Source organism: Zea mays, chromosome 7 (assembly GCF_902167145.1).
Source record: "Zea mays cultivar B73 chromosome 7, Zm-B73-REFERENCE-NAM-5.0, whole genome shotgun sequence".
NCBI classification, from domain to species: Eukaryota; Viridiplantae; Streptophyta; class Magnoliopsida; order Poales; family Poaceae; genus Zea; species Zea mays.
Window position 1 is genome coordinate 52,031,484 of NC_050102.1, and position 23,056 is coordinate 52,054,539.

The following is a 23,056-nucleotide window of genomic DNA, read 5'->3' on the forward strand; positions in this document are numbered from 1 at the left end:
TTTTTAGTCCATGCCAGCACTAAAAATAGCTATACGGCAGTAAGGATTATAGAAGTTGCGGTCAATTTTGATGGAGTATAAAGAACTCCAAGTTTACAACTTTGAGAGCTGCTCAATCTGCCTGTGCTCTTTGGCTTGCAACTTCGAAGCAACAGACTTTCTTCGTGCATAAACTTACAATGTGGCGCTGACGTCTTTTCATTTTTTTCTTTTTTCTCTTGCGTATTGCTACAGAAATATTCTTTCACACACAAGTGGGTCCATAGACAATGTTTGGGGACCTAGCCCTACCGACCAGCGTGTCCGTGCTTTCTGGTGCCCAATCCGAGACACATTTTAGTTAACACTAGATTATCTTAATGTACTTATAATATTTAGTCGATGACACAGATGAGTGCACTTTCCGAGCTTTCCAACTATATGTGTTGAATCATATCAAATTCTTTATGCTCTGTACCATTGTCTGCAAGATAATTGATTTTGGACACATTGACAAGTTTTCCGTGCACGAGCTGGTAATGTTTCTTTTAGTTTCTAAATCCTTCAAGTCATCATTGGTCATATCTCTTTTAACTCTGAATCTGCACAATTTAACATTTATCCTTATTATGTGTAAATCCAGTCTCGATGGTCGTATTAACTATTTCTTCTGTAGATAATTTTGGATGAGAAGAATGCTGAAGTGCACAAGATTTCTAGTAGAGTAAATGATCTTGATCTGCAACTAATGAAGAATTGAAAAGGTACATTGAGCTTTCATCACAAGTTTTATATGGCACTACTTCTTTTGGCAAGATTTTTTAATTAACAATAGAACACTAGGCAGCTATAGACAATATATATTGTCCTCATGGTTCCAAATTTTTTATAATTTATGGTTTCTTTTTGTATCCAGTTTGAATTGGAACATTTTATTTGCTACAACTACTATTGCTCTTAATCAAACTGAAACTCTAACAAGTACATTACTATGTTATCTTGCTTCGACGAAGTCCTATATGAATCTCTAGGTACTAATTTGACAGTTTGCATGTGGTACTAATAGAGTGATCGTCTATTGAATACATTTTAGATGAATAGATAATCATCAATTGGTACTAAATGACATACAAAATTCATCAATGCCTTCTTTTTCTACTGTGTAGCTTGCCTACACTGAGGAGTACATTGATGAGCAATTCTCTGGAAACCTTGGAGAGATCCTGATCAGGTAATGTTTCTTGTTCCTTTCTTTCTAACTTATGTCATGTAATGTTGTTCTATAATAAATCTAGATATTAAACTAGGAAAATCTTCATCCTGCTGCCCAACTCCAACTATCGGTACTTAGAAAATACTACGGTAGCGTCAATCAAGTTACATGTGAAGGAAAGCTATGGTTTCTTCAAAACTTTAATTTGGTGTGCACTTTTTAGAACTAGGATCTTCGATCGATATTATTTGATCAAAGTCAACCTACGCTCTATCGTCGTCGACGTGGCGACGCTGGCCATCGACACTATCCAGTGACACGACGTCGACGAGGTGCAGTTTCACACCAACGTGAACAAATATGCATGATGTGTGTCATGTCGTTCTAGGTTTTACTTAAGTCCATTGTTGTGCTGCCATTCTTACTAATGGATGGGGGTTCCCCTTTTTTGTTGTTTGCAAACAGAGATTGTCTTGGTATGGTGATGCATAAGAGGAAACACATTCATATGAGCCGTAACTGATATAGGATGATGCTTCTTCAACTGTGGATTATGATGGTTTGCATAGCTCTACTCGATCATGTATTTTTCATCAATTGCTTGTTGTTTATGCAGACCAGGAAAATCAGTGAGTATGGTTTTATGAGAATCCACTTCTGACACATCTTGTTTTTGTTGTTTTATAGTTTAAAACTGGAGACTTATTATGAAAATATCCAACCCTTGCTATCAATATATGAGGACATTATTGTCAAAGTAGGCACCATATCTTTTAACCGAAAATCATATGCTCCATCACATAGTACATTTCATGAAATCACCCTAGCATGGATTCATATGACATCATCTGTGCGTGTCACACCCGGCTTTAAGGAACAAAGCCGAGTGCATCTCATACATGCGCCAAGAAGACAACATATATAATAACAGAGTGTATAGAGATAAATGTCACAATAATCAGAGTATTTATTACATAGCGGAAGACTTATTACAAAATAAAAGGATAAACATAAAACGAACTAAGGATCGTTGGCGCCAATGTCAACTGAGAAACGCCACCTAGATCAGATCATACTCCTCGCCTTGTGGCTCCTCCTGAACCACCTGCTCTTCTCCTGTGGGGGGGTGTGAGACAGCAAGGGTGAGCTCACACATGATCATCGCTCAACAAGTTGTGGGGAATAACATGACATGAAGTCACCAAAGGTGGGAGCTCATGGAGTGTAAGGCTTATCAAAGAGAATGGTTAAAGCTGAGCATTGCTTTTAAGTAGTTGGTCAAAATTTTATTAGCAATTACTAAGTGTAAGTAAATACCAAACCTTAAATAAAGTAATAGAACAAATTAATAATAATCCCATGCATATGTGAATGACAAATTGAATTTAAGTTCCATAATTTAATCATCAGAGAGTCCTGAGCTGCTCATGACCGTGAGCTCGGCTAGTATACCAGTTTTACACTCTGCAGAGGTTGTACCCTTTACCCACAAGTCATGCTACCCATCTGCCAAGGGGTCGCGAATCCCATACACCTCTACCTAGGAAGTGCGGCAGGGCAACACTACGAGGCCTTTACAAAGTTCCACTAGCTTCCGAAAACCCGCTACAGTTTATAGGAAGTTCCAATGCAGGGTTCTTGCCTGACCGCCATCGCAGCAAAATCAAGCAAGGACCTCCCTACACTGACCACTCCCATACTGCCCTTGCCCCTTTCGGGTAAGGTAGTCTTCCACTAGCTTTCCTAGTTAATCAGCCAAGGGCGTCCCATTAAACCCTTGTGGTGGCACGTGGTTCTCAAGTTAAGCTCTATGTTCCAATTAACATTAATGATCTCAACATGAACATAAATAGAATAACAAAAAGAATTGGAACATAGAGGTAATAAATGATTATCCCAAAACCATGTAAAGCAATAGCAAACTACCCAAGTGATTCAGGGGTAAACAAGGTAATGAGATAAACAATCTAGGGTGACCTATTGGGTCCCATCAAAATTAACCTATGCATGGATAAATGATATTAAAGAACATTAATGGGTAAAATGTGGTCAAGGGCACAACTTGCCTTCAATGAGCTCCTGCTCAGCTACTTCAACTTGCTGCTCACCAGGATCCTCAGTCACGGGCTCTTCTACTCGCCACAATACAAACAAGCACAGTGCATATAGAGAAATTAGCATTACACCAAACATATATACAGAATACACAGTAATAATCTACACATTAAAATAAAATTCTAGGAATAGAAATCATAATTTTTCGAGTTATAGATTTTAAGATATGAATTTTCAAAGGTTTTATGTGGTTGAAATAGGATTAAGTGAGAGATTATTTTTATTACTGTTTTCATGACAAAAAAGAGGCTCTAGGTGATAGAGAATAAAATTATAAAATTTTAGAAAGTGGAATGGACTAATTTGGACTAAAAATGGATTTTCTATGAATTATTGAAGTTCTGGCAATTATTTTCCTATTAAAAATCTATTTTCTATTTCATTTATTCAATTTAAACGATCTCTGGACTGGGCCTCAATTTCAGTTAAGCACAGGGGGCTCGGGGTAAATCGCCCAAGACACAGTGTATAGTGGAGGAGGATGGCGGGTTGGTTTCTCAGAAGCCTAGGGTTTCTTTAGCATATATGCCAAGGCAAAAGGGTATCTGATGATGTGGGCCGTCCGATCGGCCACCAACGTTCCAGATTAAATCCCAGCATAAACAAAGCGGTACGCAACCCTAGCCACTGGATCTAAAATCTACGGCAATCACTCGCCCAACCCTTCAACTAATTGTGATCGCACAATTTGAATCGGACGGCGGTCACGATTTGGTTGGCTCCCAGGCCGGAACAAGGCGGCGCCCGCATCCTGGCCACGACGGCGAACTCTCCGGCGAGTCGCCCAAGCGTAACCCCGCATCTACATCCGCCCCGATTGAACCTACACGATCACCGAGCCAAGGCAAAACGGGTAAGAGGTAACTCACCGAAGCTCAGGCGACGGAGATAGCTGCCCTCGCGCCACGTAGATTCCGCCGCACAGAAGAGCGACGACGAGAAATTACAGGCGTGATAGTGGCCCCACGAAGATTCCTATGCGTACGACGGAGTCTCCAGGAGCTATGGCTTGACTCGCCGCGGCCGGAGATCCCGCCGAGAACTCAAACCACGGTGGCACCGGTCGGCCCCTCTCTGCGTTCCCTCTCCCTTTTCTGTGGTCGACGGCGCAGCACACCAGGGAAAAGAAAGGAACGGGTCGTTGCGCACGGGTTGTAATTGCCAGGAGCTAGCGTAACAAACCCCGCGGAGGTTGGGGCTGGTGGGCGCGCGATTTTCGCGGAGGCTATGCGGCCGCAGCGGCGAGAGCGGTAACGAAGACGAAGTCCACCCACGGATGACAAGTTGGGCCCACTGGCAGCGATTCGCCAAACCACGGCGCGCCCTGGGGTGGCTGGCATGGCGGACCCACCTGTAAGTGATTACCGCGCGTAGCATCTGGCCGGCCCGCGCGCGGAGCGGATGACACATGGGGCCCAGTTGCCGGCGCCAAGTTGTGGAATGGGCCGCGCGCAGTGAGAGTTTTACTGGGCCGAATTGAAGTCTAGGGTCCAGGTAACTTCCCTTCTCCTTTTCTTTTTTTCTGTTTTGTTTTCCTCTTTGTTTTTAGGATTCTAATTTTGAATTTGAATTTGGTTTTGAGATTCATCAGTGATTAGAGTGTACCAAATTAAAATTTTGAAGTTAAGAAATACATTCTTGTTTATATGTTTTATTATATGTATTTATATACCTATTTTCACTCACATAATATTTCCTTCTTCTCTTTTCTAAATTATAGAATTTCTTTTAGATCTTAAATTCCGCTTTGGACTTCAATACATTTCTTTTTACATATGATTTATTATGTAGTCACAAGATGCACACAAAAATGAGAACCAGCATGATACATATTTTAGTGGCTTTTGTGTTATTAATTATTTGTTTTTTTACATAGGGTGTTCATATGTGATGATGCATATAGGTCAAACTCACATATAGATGGAGTGAAATTATGTCTCCTTTTATATTATCTATTACAATTTACAAATTGGGTATTACAGTGCGCCACATGGATATTACCTATTTCTCAGTTGCTTCATTTTTTTCATAATATGCAATTGTAATGTAATATCAATAGCTCTTTCTACATAGATTCTATCAAGTTCATTAATTTGTGTAATTCTGAATGAGACCTTTTTATGCTGCTGCAACGCCTGTGACCATAAATGATTATTTCAACACGACCTTACTCTAGGAGTGGCGCTATCTATATGAAGACTGTAGGTAGAGGCAATTGGCTAATATATAGTGTACAAGTTCAGTTTCTAGGGTCGTAGCAAAAGGGTTCAATGACGTGTGTTTGATAGGGCAATTGCTGATGATGAGGGTGGAGTTCCATTGTTGGTTTAAGCTGGAGCCAACTTCTAAAGTCTGGTCATGTGTCTTGATATGTTACCTCTTATTTCATTTCATGAGAAGGGATTGTTTTTCGTTCCTTGAATTGTACTTGGCGGTAATCATGAATAAATGTTTTGACATAGTTGTTCAACTTTTTATAATGTTTTTTCAATACCAGTTCATTCTATTTGAGTCGGTATATTTATAATAATATTACATATTTATATTGTCAATATAATATTAGTGTTACAGTGATATTTTATCACACAGATTTTGTATACCATAGTGATGTTTTTTGTTCCATTATATATGTTTTATAGTAATTTTTAACTTTCGTGGCAACGCACGGGCACACACCTAGTGAAAACAAAATTTAATAGACCAACCATAGAAACACAAGGTTAGCACAATTTAAAATAAAAGGGAGAAAAAACAAAAGAAAATCACAAACTCGTAGATTTGAATAGTTATTTTAGTCGGGCATCTAGTAGCACAAACACAATTATTTATGGGAGTGGAGTTGGATATGAGGACAATCCACCAATAATGGAGGAAGCTATTGGATCTCAGTTAGAGAACGATGAAGAGGTTCGATGTGAAGAAGATGCCAATGATAAAGGTATAATCAATGAGTTCCATATAGGCCATGATTCTTAGCAATTTATTCTCATCTAGACAGTATTTTACTTCTGTATATATGTTGTGCATTTTTATTCTATAATTTAATTAGTTGTGTACTATTATACGACATAGAGCCATATCTAAATTTTTATCTGTCCTCCGCCACTGGGAGCACCGCGACGTGAGCTATGCCAGAGGACGCCAACAAACTAGGCAAGTGGGTTTGGTAGTTCAACTACGAGTTTGTGATTTTCTTTTTTTTTCTTCTCCCTTTCATTTTAAATTGTGCTAACCTTGTGTTTCTATGGTTGGTCTATTAAATTTTGTTTTCATATGTAGGTATGGCTTGGGCTATACCTAGCCATAATGGCTCCTCCGCCCCTGGGTGCTCCACCACCGTCGGCCAGGGGTTGTCACAGCGTTCTAGAGTGCTGGCCGACTTTGTGACGCCGACGTGTGGCTCCACTTTTTCAATGGTAGGGCATGGCACGAACCTTGACGTGCTCCCTCTCATGTTGTCCTAGTGTCCCACGAACTGGCGGCGGCGGTTCATACGCTCGCGAAGAGAACTAGGGCTACGGGCGTGGCAACACCTAGCAGAAGCAAATTGGCGTGGCACCCGCCGGGCGTCGCTCCCTAATCCTCTCAGGACACCTGGTACATTATTTATAGCCATCCTTACCGGTGCTAATTCACCTAATACGGACCATTATAGAGCTAATTTGGCTTATATGGCCCATTACAGACTTTCTTACAACTGAGAACCAAAAAGAAAACAGAAATGAACTCAACCAAGGTACCTGACCACGCCCAGCTACTCCTTCACCTCGCTGGTACTTTCTGTAGTCGTCACATCTCCCCGGGCCTCAAATGACGCTTGACCCCCAAGGGTTTGCTGATGGAAAACGTGTCTTGACAACAGAGTAATCTTCCCAGGTAGCAGTTGCCTTAGGTAGCCCGGTCCACTGCACCAAGACCTGAGTAATAATAGCATGATTACCCTTACGCACCATTCTTCGGTCCAACACATGTTCAAGCACAATCTCCCCTTGAGACATATCAGACATTGTGGGTAATGTCGTAAACACAGGCGAGTAGCAAGGAAGGAACGACTTGAGTTGAGACACATGAAAAACATGATGAACTTGGACATCAGCAGGCAATGCAAGTCTATAAGCGACTGGTCCAATCCTGACCTCCACCATGAATGGCCCAAAGAATTTAAATGCCAGCTTCGGACAAGGCCGGTTCACCACTGTCTTCTGTGCATAAGGCTGTAATTTGAGAAGAACAAGGTCTCCCACCAAAAACTCCCTTGGAGTTTGACCCTTATCAGCATATTGCTTCATACGAAGTTGAGCCCGAGCCAATTGTTCCTTCAACATAGCTGAGAAAGATGCCCTCTTAGTAATCCAATCAGTAGCTTCCTTGTCCTCGATTCCCATGAGTCGAGGAGTGACCAGATGTGGTGCTTCATAGTCATACAGTGCTCTGAACGGAGAACAACCCAACACTGAATGGTAGTTAGAGTTGTACCAATATTCAGCTAAGGCCAACCATTTTTCCAGTGGTGGGGCTGATTGTAGACAGCACACCTCAGGTACATCTCTAGACATTGATTTACCCTCTCGTTTTGGCCGTCCGTTTGTGGGTGATATGCAGTAGAAAGTAAGAGTTTCACCTCCATGAACCGGAACAAATGCTTCCAGAAACTGCTGGTGAAGACTTTGTCGCGATCAGATACGATAGATTTAGGCACCCCATGAAGTTTGATCACATTGTCTAGGAAAACCTGAGCAACCACTTTGGCGGTGAATGGAAGCTTCAAAGGGAAAAAATGGTTGTACTTAGAAAATCTATCCACCACCACAAGTATAGTATCTAACCCCTCAGATCTTGGCAACCCTTCAATAAAGTCCATAGTCACATCCTCCCACATCCCTTGAGGAATAGGCAATGGCTGCAGCAAGCCTACCGAATGATATCTCTCACTCTTAGCCTTTTGACAAACTTCACACTGCTGCACATAATGGAAAACATCAGTTTTCATGCCCTTCCACCAAAAACCTTCTTCACATGTTGATAGGTCTCCTTAATACCCGAGTGTCCCCCGAGGGCACTGTCATGTAGGGCTGCAATCAACTTTGTGCGAAGAGCTGAATTCTACCAACCCAAATGCGATCTCCCTTCCTTATGATGCCCTGATGTAAAGAAAACTCGTGTTCATCTAGACTGTGAACTAGCAACTTAGTTGCCAACTGCTGAGCTTTGACATCAGTAGCATAGGAGTTAACTACTTCATGTATCCACAAGGGTTGCACTTCTAACAGCACAGTGAGCGTCATCATAGAGCCAACTCTAGACAAAGCATCGACAACTACATTTTCTGAACCCTTTTTATAGACTACTTGAAATTGCAACCCCATGAGTTTGGTCATGGCCTTTCTCTGAAGGTCTGACTGTAACTGTTGATCATTGAGGAATGTCAATGACTTGTGGTCTGTCTTGGTCACAAAAGCTCCTCGCTGTAAATATTGTCTCCATTTATCAACAGCTAGAATTAAGGCTAAGAACTCCTTCTCATAGATTGACAAATGCTTGTTCCTTTCTCCCAGCGTCCTGCTAATGAAAGCCACAGGCCTGCCTTGCTGCATGAGCACAACCCCTAAACCCACATCTGAAGCATCAGTTTCCACAATGGAAGGGATGTCAAACCTGGGTAATGCTAAAACTGGGGTTGTGGCCATGGCTTGCTTCAACTTGTCGAAAGCAACCTGAGCTTCTTCATTCCACTTGAAACTGTGATGCTTCTGCAACAGTTTTGTGAGAGGCTTTGCCAAGAGTCCATAACCTTTGACAAATTTTCTGTAGTATCCAGTGAGACCCAAAAATCCCCTGAGTTCAGTAACATTTTTGGGTTGTGGCCAAGACAACATGATTGCAGTGTTGCTGGAATCTGTTGCCACCCCTCCCTAGAATTGTATTTTTGTACAAAGGTGGTTCATCTTCCCTTTAAATAGATGAATAGTGCCCTGCATAAAGTACCTTTTCCAAGGGCCATAGCTTCGTACATCTTAGCCTTCAAAGAATCTTCATATTTCTCTCTTCAAGGAGCTGAAGGTATGCTTATAAATCTATCTAGTGTAATTGAAGACATAATGAAAATGCTAAGCCAATGGAGATAAGTTCTTGTTGGGGGTCTTCTTCTCCATCGAAGGTCCTCAAGACAAAGACATCATTAGAAAAGTGATTTTGAGGACTCTCTCTCTCTGTCGAAGGTCCTCGAGACGAAGATCTTGTCTGAAAGCAACCACGACGATTACCAAAGCTGCCACCGAAGGACGACAGCTTCGGCTTAGCCCAAGCCGAGGAGGAAAAGACTAGCTAGTCCCTAGTGATTTATGTTACAATTATGAACAAATGTTAAGGTTATAAATGTACTTTTACCCGGACTGCGTCCCGTGCCTATAATTAGATGAATAGTACCCCCGCACTGTTCACGCTGAATTATAATTGCTCTCGCATCTACACCTTCAAACAAACCAAATGTACCATTGTAATATAAATTTGATTAATGTTCATGTGCGTATTATGAAATACATATGCGTAAGAACCAATAGATTATATTCATTGTCTTTACATAGATATCTATCCCCACAAATCATGAAGGTGTGTCCTTCATGACCTTCGTCTGAAGACTATTATATCCGAAAGGACATAATACTTTGGAGGACGAAGGTCTTTAATCCTAACAATTGTGTTGCCTTGTTCTTGATTCACAACATTTGAGAACAAGTAACCAACATTGGCGCCCACCTCCGGTGAACTCACTTTCACGACCACGACAATGGCTTCGCAAGGTGACCAAGTTGTGGCACCTTCGGCTATGAAGTTAGTGCTCCCAATCACAGACGGCTCAAGTTTTGAACCAGCCAATAAGAAGTAGAAGAAGGAAGCACAATGAAGGGTACAACATGTTGGAGTGCAGGTGTTGGGGACTTGTTCTCAAATGCTATGAATTAAGAACAAGACAACACAAATGTTGATGGTTAAAGACCTTCATCCTTTGAAGCATTATCTCCCTTAGGATATAATGATCTTCAGACGAAGGTCATGAAGGACATACCTTCATCATCTCAATACGTAATGAAAAACAGAATCATATGACATATATAAAGAAAACATAAGTAATCATATAATATCATTAGATTATTCTTATTCTCATTATATAAAGATCATCAACAATATTGAATAACATTTATACCTTCGGCTTGATGAAAGGTGAGAATCCAAGTATGACGTGTGAGTGAATACAAGTCAGCGTGAACAGTACAGGGGTACTGTTCACCTATTTATAGGCACGGGATGCAACCCGGTTAAAATTACATTCATGCCCTTAATAGCTAATTACAATCATGGCACAAATCATCATGGACTAAACGGTCTTTTCCTTTTTAAGTCAGTGCTGCCCTTCGTCTTAAGGCGCGTCGTCATGCCGAATCTCCCTGGTTTATAGCTTCCGCATATACCTTCGTGTTGTGTCCCACTTGCATATCACCCTGCCGAAGGTGTTTTTGCTTGGAGGACCTTCGGCGAAGAAGAAGGCACCCAATAGTAGCCCCTTCGCAGTGCTAGATCGTTTTTCGTAACGAGCTCGATCCGCAAAAATATCTCAAAGGCTTCGGAATGCCGAAGGTCCGAAAAACACCTTCCCTGAGCTCATTGCCGAGAAACGATTAAAATACTCCAAGCGTCGAGTGGTCCACCGTTCAGCGAATACAAGCGATCTGGCGGTTCCCCTTCCACGCGTCGGGTGGTCCACCATTCAGCGGGTGCAGACGATTTGGTGGTTCACCTTCCCACCTGCAATACTATATAAACAGACGAGTTGGTGCAGAGTTACCACAACATTCATTGCCATTGCACTGTTGTGCTGTTAAAAAATTTAACCATAGCCGAACCTTTTTCACTGCTCTCTCAAGCGAACACTTCATCATTTAAAGTTAACTTCGTCAAAAGAGTGAGCTTCGTCAAAACTGCAAAATCAACCATCAACTTCGTTAAAACCTCGATAAATCCAACAAATGGCCAGAGTTCATTCGACTGCAAAGGTATCTCGTGAGAGAGAAGAAACTGAGGTCGCTGAGACAGCGCAAATTTCCGAAGTCATGAAACAATCAGGTCTAGTTGTGACAGAGGGAGCTACTGGCGAAGGTGTTCCTGCTGCCGAAGCCGAACATACTGTTGCTGAAGAAGAAGATATTGATGAAGAGGAAGATTATAGTATTTTGATCCCAAGTAAACCCAGCCATCTAGATTTTGAGAAATCTACAGTGTCTGAAGCTGACGTGCCCATGATGATGAAGCTAGGCTACTTTGGAGAAGCTAAAAGGAAACTTGTTCGATTTGCCTATGAAGAAACCACCCCAGCGCCGAAGGATGATGAAGTAGTGGTTTTCAAGAGTTTTTTCAGAGCGAGGTTGCAGTTTCCTCTGAACGAGATGATAGGAGAAGTCTTGAATTTTTTTGAAATTTATCTTCATCAGCTGACCCCTAACGCCATTGTTAGGCTTAGTGTCTTCATCTGGGCCCTCCGAAGCCAAGGGATGAGCCCAGATGCCGAAGCATTCTGTGGAATGCATAAATTGCACTACCAGACGAAGGCCAGGGCAGACGGTCTGCATGAAAATTTTGGCTGCTATAATTTTGCGTATCGCAAGGATACGAAGGCTCCAGTTCTCAGCTACCGCACCAAATGCCAACCAGCTGGAAAGGTGAATGGTTTTATATCAAGGCTGATGAGAAGAAGAGGGGGAAACTAATGACGATGGTCATGTGTCCGCTGACTTTAAACTTCGGAATGACCAGGCCCCTGTGCAACATGCATCCAGGGTCAGCATGCCAGCTGTCCAAGGTAGAATTCAGGGTGGTGAATGAACAAATTGGCACCAGGGACTTGGTGCAAGAATACCTAGCCAACCGAACATACCCAACATCAAGTGACTGGGTGGTGCCAAAGATGAAGGGAACAAAGAAGAAATATGAACTTGTTCAATTACCTTATCGCTTTAAATTTGAGAAATAGTTCAAGGAGCCTTGCCAAGAATGGCTGGAAATGATTGAAACTATGTGTAATAAAATTTTGGGAAATTATACCAAAAAAGAAGACCAATTAATGACAGCAGCCTTCGGCACCCGGCCAAAACGAAGGTTAAACCGGGTAATGGATGCTCTAAAATTTGAATACCCTGATTATGAGCAACTCAACAAGGGTGCCGAAGGAGCAAAAAGGAAAATGATTATTAGCGTTTTGAGTAGACAAGCTGCCAGAATGTTGAAGGAGGATGAGAAGATTTTAAAGAAGAGAAAATCCACTCCTGAGCCGAAGGTGGCAGTTTTGAAAAAAAAGCTGCAACTCCAGAACCGAAGGTGACCGAGGTAGAAGAGGAGACTCATTCAACACCTCCTGCTGCCGAAGTGGCTGAAATTTTAAAGGTAATGACTGAATCTCTACCTATCAAGCTGCTAAGTCCTCTAGGACCGGAACTAACGAAGCTTTTACAGAAGAAGGACGAACCTTTGGCTACAAAAAAGGTGGCCTGTGACACCCCAGTGTCACTTAGGGTTCTTCCTTAAGCTAACCCCAACCTATTATCACATGCAATCTCAATGAAGGAATAAACATTAAAAATGAGAACAAAGAATTATGTTGAGTCTTCTTAAACCCTCCTTAAACTTGTCATGAATCCTAAGGAAGGAAAACTCTCAAACCCTAATTAATCCTAAGTGAACCATTTAAGCATAAAGGGTAAATGGGAGAAAACCTTGGGAGAAAATACAAATTTTGGAGAAAACCAAATTACAAAGTTTTAGTTCACTAATTAACTAACAAAGCATAGTAAGGAAGTTTTGCCTTTTGAACTTTTTAAAATACCCAAAACAGCCCCTAAACTAATGCACTTGGGGGAAATTCAGAAATTCAGAAATCTAAATTTCAGCCCCCTCCCAAAGATCAATCTCGTTCTCTATTTTTCAAAACTCAAATCAAACAAGTCCAAATATCAAAGTTGTGCCAAATTCCCTTGAACACGCCCTGGAAAAGTTTGAACTCAAACCAATTTCATTTGACACAGTTTTGGCGCAGTTTTACCTCGGGACTCAACCTTGTGACACTGCCACCTTTGTGACACGACAACTCTCTGTACACTGCCACAAACCGCTCGACTTCCACACACAAATGACAAAGCTCTGTCGGGGGAGAAAATCTTGCGCAGTGATCATGCCCAAATTCACGAAGATCTTCAACCTATGGGCGCTTGAACTCGGGCAGAAGCAAAAAGCCACGTGTTCGATCGCTTGCCTGACCGGCCGAGCGTGGACTGGCCGCGGCAGCGCGCGCCCCACGCGTGGTCGCCCTGCGCGCCTGTGTCGTGCCCTCGCCTATAAATGCTTCTAGAGACCTTAACCGTTGGCACTTGCACACCCCGAGCCTCACCCGAGCCAGAGATCACCGGAGTTCGCCGTGAAAAGCGAGCACCGTCGCCCGCCATCTCTGCCCAGGCTCGGCCATCGTGGCCAGCCTTTTCTGTTGAACCCCAGCCTTGCCCTAGCCCCTGGATCGCTTCCCAGTGAAGCCGTGAAGCTTCTCCAAGCTTAAGCCAGACTTCGGTCTTTCGCCGCCGCGTGTGGACCGAGCTAACCAGTGAGTCTTCTTCCAATTCCTTGCACCCACATCTTCCCTAGCATCACATGAAGCTCTCTGACCCATTCAATTGATCTATCGTACCGTGAGTAGGCCGGATTCCTCGCCACCGACGAGCATCTCCACCTGCACACGTGGACCGGCCGACTCCGACCATCCCCGATGGCGACCCGCACATCGCCGTGATCCTCGAGACCTCCCCTACGTCCTCGACCACCTCACTGGAGCAACCTCGCCGCCGGTAAGCCCCTCCGCCTCTTTCTTTCTCCGCGGCCACTATTCCATTAGGGAGGGATAGCGGGTTTGATTTCATGAAACCCTAGGGGGTTTTCTGTAGAGCCGTAGACTCAAATGAATAGTGCCCCGGGGACCTGTCTGTAATTCTTTTAAGAACTTTCGCTAGGGACCCCAGCGCAAAACTGTTTTTCTTTAAACCATTTCTATTTAATCTTTTATTATTCAGCAGAAGATTTAGGAAATTCATAACTTGAGAAATACTTAACCAAATTTTGTCAAACAATTTTGCTAGATTCTGAACATTATGGACTATCATTTAAAAATACTAAACCCCATGCTTTCTGTTCTAATTTTTAGAGTTTGGAATTAAATATAGAAACTGACCAAATCTTATTTAATTAAAGAAAAATTGTTATGCTTCTGTGCAGAACTCAAGAAAATTTGTAGATATTCAAACCCCAATGAGACTATTGGGGACTTGTTCTCAAATGCTAAGAGTTAAGAACAAGGCAACATAAAAAGTGTTAAATATAAAGGTCCTTCGTCCTTCAAGACATTATGTCCCTTCGGATATAAAGGTTACGAAGGAAAAACCTTCGTAAACACAATAAATGATAAGGAAGAATTCATATACGAAATAAAAAAATAATATAAACATTATTATCAATTTGTTTTTATTTGCATTACCATATTCATAATAATAAACTATAGTTGTACCTTCGGTTTGACGGAAAGTAAAGGTACAGGCGTGATGCAAAAAGCGAATGCCAAGTTAGCGTGAACAGTACGGGAGTACTGTTCATCTATTTATAGGCAAGGGACGCAGCCCATGTAGAATTACATTCATGCCCTTTACATTTATCAATAACTCTATAGTAATTCTTCGAGGTCTAATTTGACTTTTCATCTTTAAGTCGGTTCCTCTTTTCTGTTGTCATGCCGAAGCTTTTCTACGCACAGCTTCGTGATCGTCTAGACCTTCGTCATAATCATCTTTCGTTTCGCTTTAGGCTTCGTCCTGACCATGCTCTTGTATACTCATGACCCAATTCTGAAGATACTTGTTCACATATTTCACTTGGAAAACATTGTCAAATCATGTTTTTGAGGACCTTCGGAAGCCGAAGGCCCCCAACAGTAGCCCCTCGCAATATTAATTTATTAATGATAAATTCATATTGCGACATGGACGAAGGCCTTAAGCCAAAGGTCCGAAAAAACACCTTCCCTTTGCTAGAATAGCAACAGTCATTGACAAGCGGGACCCTCCAGTTTTAACGCACTAGGTGTATAAATAAGAGCTCACCGCGAGTTCATTTAGCACGCTTTCTTGCCATCTGCCTTTGCCCACTCGAATTTCAGCCCTTGCGCAACAACACTTGCTTGGCTTTTTAAATTTTTAACCTTCGGTTTCGAGAGCACTTTCTCAGCATTTTCGAAGATGTCTGAAGATAAGAAAGCTGTTGCTGAATTGAAGTTAAGCCTTTCTGAGGAGATGCATCTTGGCTTTCTTCAATCAATAGCAAAGACAAATACAGAGAAGATTACTAGGGAGATTTTGGAGGGTTTATCTGAAGACACTTGTGACAGTGACAGCTATGATGTGGATATGGTGGTGAAGATTCCGAAGATCGACCTTGGTGACCAAGCCATGCGGTTTTTGGGAAATCAAGTATTAAACAAAGCCATCTTGTCAATATGAGGGGTAGATATTTTCGGGACTTGTCTATTGTGAGGGCTGACGAAGGAGAGAAAACTTGTCCAACTCCCGAGGAGAATGAAGTCGTGATATTCCGAAGCTTCTTAAAGGCTGGACTACGGTTTCCCTTGAGCAGTTTTGTTGTGGAAGTACTGAAGATATTTGAAATCTGCCTTCATCAACTTACTCCCGAAGCAATCATAAGGATGGGCATCTTCGTCTGGGCCGTGAAGAGCCAAGGTTTAGAACCAAATGCAAAAAGGTTCTGCAACCTTCATGAGCTTTTGTATGAGACAAAACCCTGGGGTAAAGAGCAGTATCACAACAATTTTGGCTGCTACAGCTTCGGTGCCCGGTCTGGGTCAAGCTGTCCCGTGCCAACCTTTCGAAAGAGGTGGCCCGACGATTGGATGACGGAATGGTTTTATGTGAAGAATGATTTGAAAACACGGGAAAATATTAAAGATATCATTATGCGCCCTATCTGGCAACGCTTCGGCCTCCGGAGGCCGAAGGTGGAAATGGATGAAGCAACCGAAGAATGCCAGAGAGCCTTCGGCGTGGTTTGCTCTTTTATTAGAACGAGGGATTTGATCCAAGAACATATTGCCTTCAGAGTATGGCCACTTGCAGAAAAATGGGAAATGCCGAAGGAAACCGTCAGGGAGCCTGACGAAGGTGGTCTAGTTAGACTAAAATACACATTCAAATACGCAGATAAGTTTGTCGAGCCAGATGATGACTGGCTGAAAAGTATTGAAGCCATAAGTGATGAGTTGCTTGGATCATACTCGAAGGCCGAAGACACTGCACTATCAGCGGCCTTCGGAGGCCGAAAGAAGAAGAGACTTAACCGAGTATTTGATGTAATTGGGTTTGTCTACCCCGACTACCGTTATCCAACATGGGGTCAGAAAAGAAAAAATACTGCTTCAGCAAAGGAAGTTGCTTCAGCCGCACCCAGTGAGCCAGCGCCGGAGAGGAAAAAGATAAAGGTTCTTACTCACCGGCCACACTATATTGAACCGGCCATAGTGCCTGTATATGTCGGTGAAACCTCTTCGGCCACCGAAGCCAAGGAGCCAACTCTCCTGCCGAATATTGAAGGGCCAACCAAAGTGCCAGCAACGGAAAAAATAGAAGAACCGAGGGCTGAAGAAACAAAGGCATCAGAAATTCTAAGTCCTTCAGCAAAAGCCGAAGCACCAAAAAGCCAAAAGGGTCTAGCAATGACCCCCAAAAGAAAAAGGATGGTTAATGTATTGGATGTTTTGGAGACAATAAAGTCTTCAAGCACGACTCCAAAGAAAATTGTTGAAACTTCTGAAGTGCATACTGAAGCCTTTGATGCCGAAGCTTCAAAGCACCAATCTGAGACTGAAGCTGGGCCTTCAGAGCCCACCAAGGTGAAATCCTTGGAAGCCGAAGAAACAGAAATAGCAGAGCAAATTTTGGCTGAAGAAACTGGCACTGCCGCCCCCGAAGCATCCTCCGAAGCTTTCGATTATATTTTACGGCATGCTTCGGGGAAAAAGTTGACTGAAAAAGAAAAGCAAGAGGCCCAGTTTTACGCCCAAAAACTGAAATATCCAAAGGGGCGTTGATATTCAACGGCAGCGGAGAAGAAGACTTCCTGTATTGTCTCCCTGACAGCAAGGAGATTTCTGTCTGTCGGGAGATGAGCAAGAGCTTCGGATTCCCAACACTAGAAGACGGGCTCTCGGTGTTGTCGAAAAACGAGCTGGCCGACAGCTTGGTGTACAATAGCTTAAAGGTGCAAAAATGAGGTCTTTGTATTATTTGTTGAAACCAAAATTTCTCATTTGTTTAAACTTATTGAAACCAAACTTTTTTGCAGGGCCTTATACTTAGCAATGCCCTCAGGGCTCAAAAAGATGTTGAAGACGAAGGGTGTGTTATGGCCCTGAGCAACCTTCGCTCCGAAGTTATTGAACTAAGGAACGAAGGTCTCGAAAAAGATAAAATATTACACTCATTGGTGAATAGAATAAAAGAAGACGAAGCTACTTTCAAAGCTCAAACTGAGGCTCAAAAGCGTGAAATTGAAGATCTTCGAAAACAACTAGCCAGAGCTAAAGAAGAGCACACACTTGAAGAAACAAAACGAGAAATCAGTGAACAATGGGCAAATCATTTGGAGAAAAATGTTGAAGAGCTTCGTGCATCTAAGAAAAGATGCTATGAAAAATCTATGGAATGTGTTAAGACAATAAAAACCAGCTTCGCCAGCGTTGGCGCATTCTCAAGTGAGGAGAACTTCACAAGGGGTGACCCCAAAGGCCCAATTGGATGGATCAGCCACGAAGCTGAAGCTTTTGAAGAAATTATAAATAGTCGAGGAGACATATGCGCCTTTTCGGGTGCCAGGGGGATTGCTACCGTTTTGGAGAGGAAAGGTTGTGACCATGTAAAATTCTTAGCACAATCCGAAGCCGCCTTATCCTCTGAAGATATAACAGACCCTTCGGCCGAAGCGAGCTTGGTCGGTGGAAAATTTTTCACCGACATCTGGGACAATGGTGGTCGGGAAATGGCCCAGGAAATTATACGAAAAAGCGAGAAAGGCATCCATGACGCTAGGAAAGTAGCAGAGGCCACTTAAAAAAGTGTGGATCCCGAAGGGCAAATAGGTACTGACTAGTGGTTTTCAGCTCTTTGTTGTAATTTTTTATTTCAGACTTGTTTACGTTTTGTAATAAAGCCGTACTTTTTGCTCCCTCAGAGCCTACCGAGCCATCGGCGGACCCCCACACGAAGGGGACGATGAAATTAGAAAAATGGCCGAAGCCATCATGGATAAAGTTGTTGATCAACTACTGAATGAAGCTGCCGAAATAGTTCTAAGGGAAGATTAGATATTGCAAAAACATTTAGAATGTAATGTTTGTTGAGAAACATATGTAATATTTTGTAATTTTGAATGTAATATATTAGCTGTTTATGGTTCTATTCTTTATGATGCATGAAACTTCATATACATACCGTTTTTGAGCCTTCGGCGAAAAAACACCTTCCATTCTTTTCATGCTTCGTAAATAATACCCGTGTTCTCATAAAATCAGTAATCAATCCTCGTAAAATCAATAACCAATAGATCTTTCCATTTCAGAGTTTGACGAAGGTATAACTCTTCAATAACTATTTTTGTGCCCTGGCACTATTTCTTCGAAACAACCTTCAAATTTCAATAGTGAGACCCCCTTCTTGCGTCATTGATGCAATATGATGTATGATGTTATGCTATGCAAATGATGTGATGATGTGATGCTATGCAAAATGATATTTGCCGAAGATTGACGTTTTTTCATTGTAAGCCTCCCTTAGGAGCTTCTTCGCCATTTACTTTCAGCGGAATCAGCGTTTATTTTTTGCTGTAAGCCTCCCTTAGGAGCTTCTTCGCCTTTTACTTTCAGCGGAATCAGCGTTTATTTTTCGCTGTAAGCCTCCCTTAGGAGCTTCTTCGCCTTTTACTTTCAGCGGAATCAGCGTTTATTTTTCGCTGTAAGCTCTGCATTCCCTTTGGAACGACTTTTGAGCAGAAAACTTACGTTGCGTTCCCTTAGGAACGACTTTTTGCTGCTTCGAAGAAATTATACTGCGTTCCTTAGAACAAATTTTGATAATTCGAAGGTCCTCCTTGCCATCATAAATTCTTATGCTTCGGCAACTTAAGCCTATGGAGAAGATATATTTTCATTATGGTAAAAAGCAAAACTGTTACAAGAGATTGAAAACGACAAAAAGCAATTAAGCTTCCCATAATTGTTCCTTATTAAAAAGAAAATAATACTCAATGCGAAAAGCTACTATCGGGGTAGGATATTTGTCAGTAAATATGCTTCGACTCTGGCACAGTACTATTGACTGTGCGAGCTTCGGACTCTTCTCTGAAGTCCCGTTGGAGGTGAGTGTGCTGACTCCCTTCTGGCTGCTGGCCTCGTTGCCTTGGTGGTGGAGGTGGAGGCTGTTGCCAAGATGCCTGAGGTTGGCTTGCCGAAGCAACAGAAGCTGTAGAGTGGTTGCCTACATACTCTGGAATGTAAGGCGAATGGTACGAAGTAGTATGCATGACTTGCTTCGGCTGACTCTGTTGTGCTGCAGCTTCTGCTATCTCCTTTTGCTTCTGGATGGTAACATGGCACATCCTGGTGGTGTGGCCCTTGTCCTCACCACAGAATAGAAAATAAATCTTCCTGGGCTGATCCCCAAACCTTCCTCCGAAGCCCCTGGCGCCTCTGCCCCTTGGAGCTGGCGACCGGAAAGAGCTTTGCTGCTGCCCCGAAGCTTGCGAGGAATACTGTGGCCTCTGTTGTTGGCTTCCTGTGTCATCACTCTGAGTAGAGTTGTGAATTGACCTGACGTGCCTCGGGTGGATTCTTCCTCCGAGGCCCCTGGTCATTTCAGAGAACCTGTATGCTTCTTCCCTTCTTTGGCGGAAGTCATTGTCAGCTCGAATATACTCATCCATCTTCTGGAGCAGCTTCTCCAAAGTTTGAGGGGGTTTCCTGGCAAAATATTGGGCTGAAGGTCCTGGCTGAAGCCCCTTAATCATGGCCTCAATGACAATTTCATTGGGCACCGTTTGTGCTTGTGCCCTCAGACGCAAGAACCTTCGGACATACGCCTGAAGGTATTCTTCGTGGTCCTGGGTGCACTGGAACAAAGCTAGAGCAGTGACCGGCTTCGTTTGAAATCCTTGGAAACTGGTTATCAGCATGTCCTTCAGCTTCTGCCATGAGGTGATTGTCCCTGGCCGAAGAGAGGAGTACCAGGTTTGTGCAACACTCTTGACAGCCATGACGAAAGACTTTGCCATGACTGTAGTATTGCCACCATACGAAGATATGGTTGCTTCATAACTCATCAAGAATTGCTTCGGGTCTGAGTGTCCGTCGTACATTGGGAGCTGGGGTGGCTTGTAAGATTGGGGCCAAGGTGTAGCCTGCAGTTCTGTTGACAGAGGAGAGGTATCATCAAAAGCAAAATTTCCATGATGGAAATCTTCATACCAGTCGTCCTCGTTGTAGAAGCCCTCCTGATGAAGCTCTCTGTGTGGAGGCCTTCGATTCTGCTCATCTTGAGCAAGATGACGAACTTCTTCAGAGGCTTCGTCTATCTGCCTTTGCAGGTCAGCTAGACGAGCCATCTTTTCCTTCTTCCGTTGGACCTGCTGATGAAGCATCTCCAAGTTTTGCATTTCTTGATCCAAGTCGTCCTCCTGGGGCGTTGGACTGGTAGCCTTCCTCTTCTGGCTTCGGGCCTCCCGAAGAGAGAGAGTCTCCTGGTTGGGATCCAGTGGTTGCAGAGCTGCAGTCCCTGTTGCTGAAGCTTTCTTCGGCGGCATGACGAAGGTCTATGCTTGCCAAAGGTGTTCAAAACTCAAAAAGTGGAAGTGAGTTCACCGGAGGTGGGCGCCAATGTTGGGGACTTGTTCTCAAATGCTAAGAGTTAAGAACAAGGCAACATAAAAAGTGTTAATATATAAAGGTCCTTTGTCCTTCAAGACATTATGTCCCTTCGGATATAATGAATTCCGGACGAAGGTTATGAAGGAAAAACCTTCGTAAACACAATAAATGATAAGGAAGAATTCATATACAAAATAAAAATAATAATATAAACATTATTATCAATTTGTTTTTATTTGCATTACCATATTCATAATAATAAACTATAGTTGTACATTCGGTTTGACGGAAAGTAAAGGTACAGGCGTGACGCAAAAAGCGAATGCCAAGTCAGCGTGAACAGTACGGGAGTACTGTTCATCTATTTATAAGCAAGGGACGCAACCCATGTAGAATTACATTCATGCCCTTTACATTTATCAATAACTCTATAGTAATTCTTCGAGGTCTAATTTGCCTTTTTATCTTTAAGTCGGTTCCTCTTTTCTGCTGTCATGCCGAAGCTTTTCTACGCACAGCTTCGTGATCGTCTAGACCTTCGTCATAATCATCTTTCGTTTCGCTTTAGGCTTCGTCCTGACCATGCTCTTGTATACTCATGACCCTATTCCGAAGATACCTATTCACATATTTCACTTGGAAAACATTGTCAAATCATGTTTTTGAGGACCTTCGGAAGCCGAAGGCCCCCAAAAGAGACACTGTTTAAAATTAGTGGTAACCTGTAAAGCCCAAAATCGGTAGAAAATAAAATGAAATAGTAAAATAAAGAAATAAAAATATCGATAATAGTGTTCTAGAATTTTTGAAAGCCTTTGGAGAATTTACTAGGATCTTTCCTATTCATAATCAATTAATAATGTTAATTTAGTTAAATAACCACTAAATAAATAATGGGGTGTTGCATCTCTTGCTTATAATTCCTGGTGATACATCCGATTGAAATAAGGTAACGTGATTTAAATTGATCTCAAAACTTTAAAGAAAATATAAAATAGAATGTGAGGAGAGAAATTGTGATTAAATTTCTTTATTACTAGATAATGGGAAGGAGAATAAATACTAATAGGGAAAATAATAGTGTTAATAACCATGATTGGATCATATTTGATATGAGGAAATCTGAATTTAAAATAGTAATTTGAATTTGAGTTGAATGGTGGAAATTTGAAATAGAAATTGAAAATGTGAAAGAAATAAAAATAGGGAATAGGAAACCGGCCCAATCACAAAGCCCACCTTCCCTTTTGCAGCATAGCCCACGTCCTTCCCATTATTATATGTTTTCTTGCCGCGGGTGATGTCATCATGACATCAACGTGACATCAAGCTAGCAGGCAACAATGGACTGGCCGTTCGTTCTGTCACTCTGTGAAGACAATGGCACGTGGGTCCCGTTGGTCAGTACCATATCTATCCCCGCCGTCAACTCCGTACCGAAACTTGCGGCACTGGAACTCCATGGATTTCACATGGTGGTTGCCATCGGTCTTGAGTATAAGACCTGAGCCTCGATGCGCGACGCTATTCCACCATGATCCACGCCTGGTGCCAAGCTACTAAGCCCCGCTTAACCCACCGCCGTGAGGAGGGTGTGTGAGCGCCGTCGCCACGCCATTGGTCACCGCGGCTCGACTGAAATTAGTCGCAGTATGGGACATGGTGGTGTTCGTAGCTGCGCGGGGATTGTAATCAATCAAGGTCGACTCTGAGCTCGGAGGGACGGGGGCGAACGACTGATT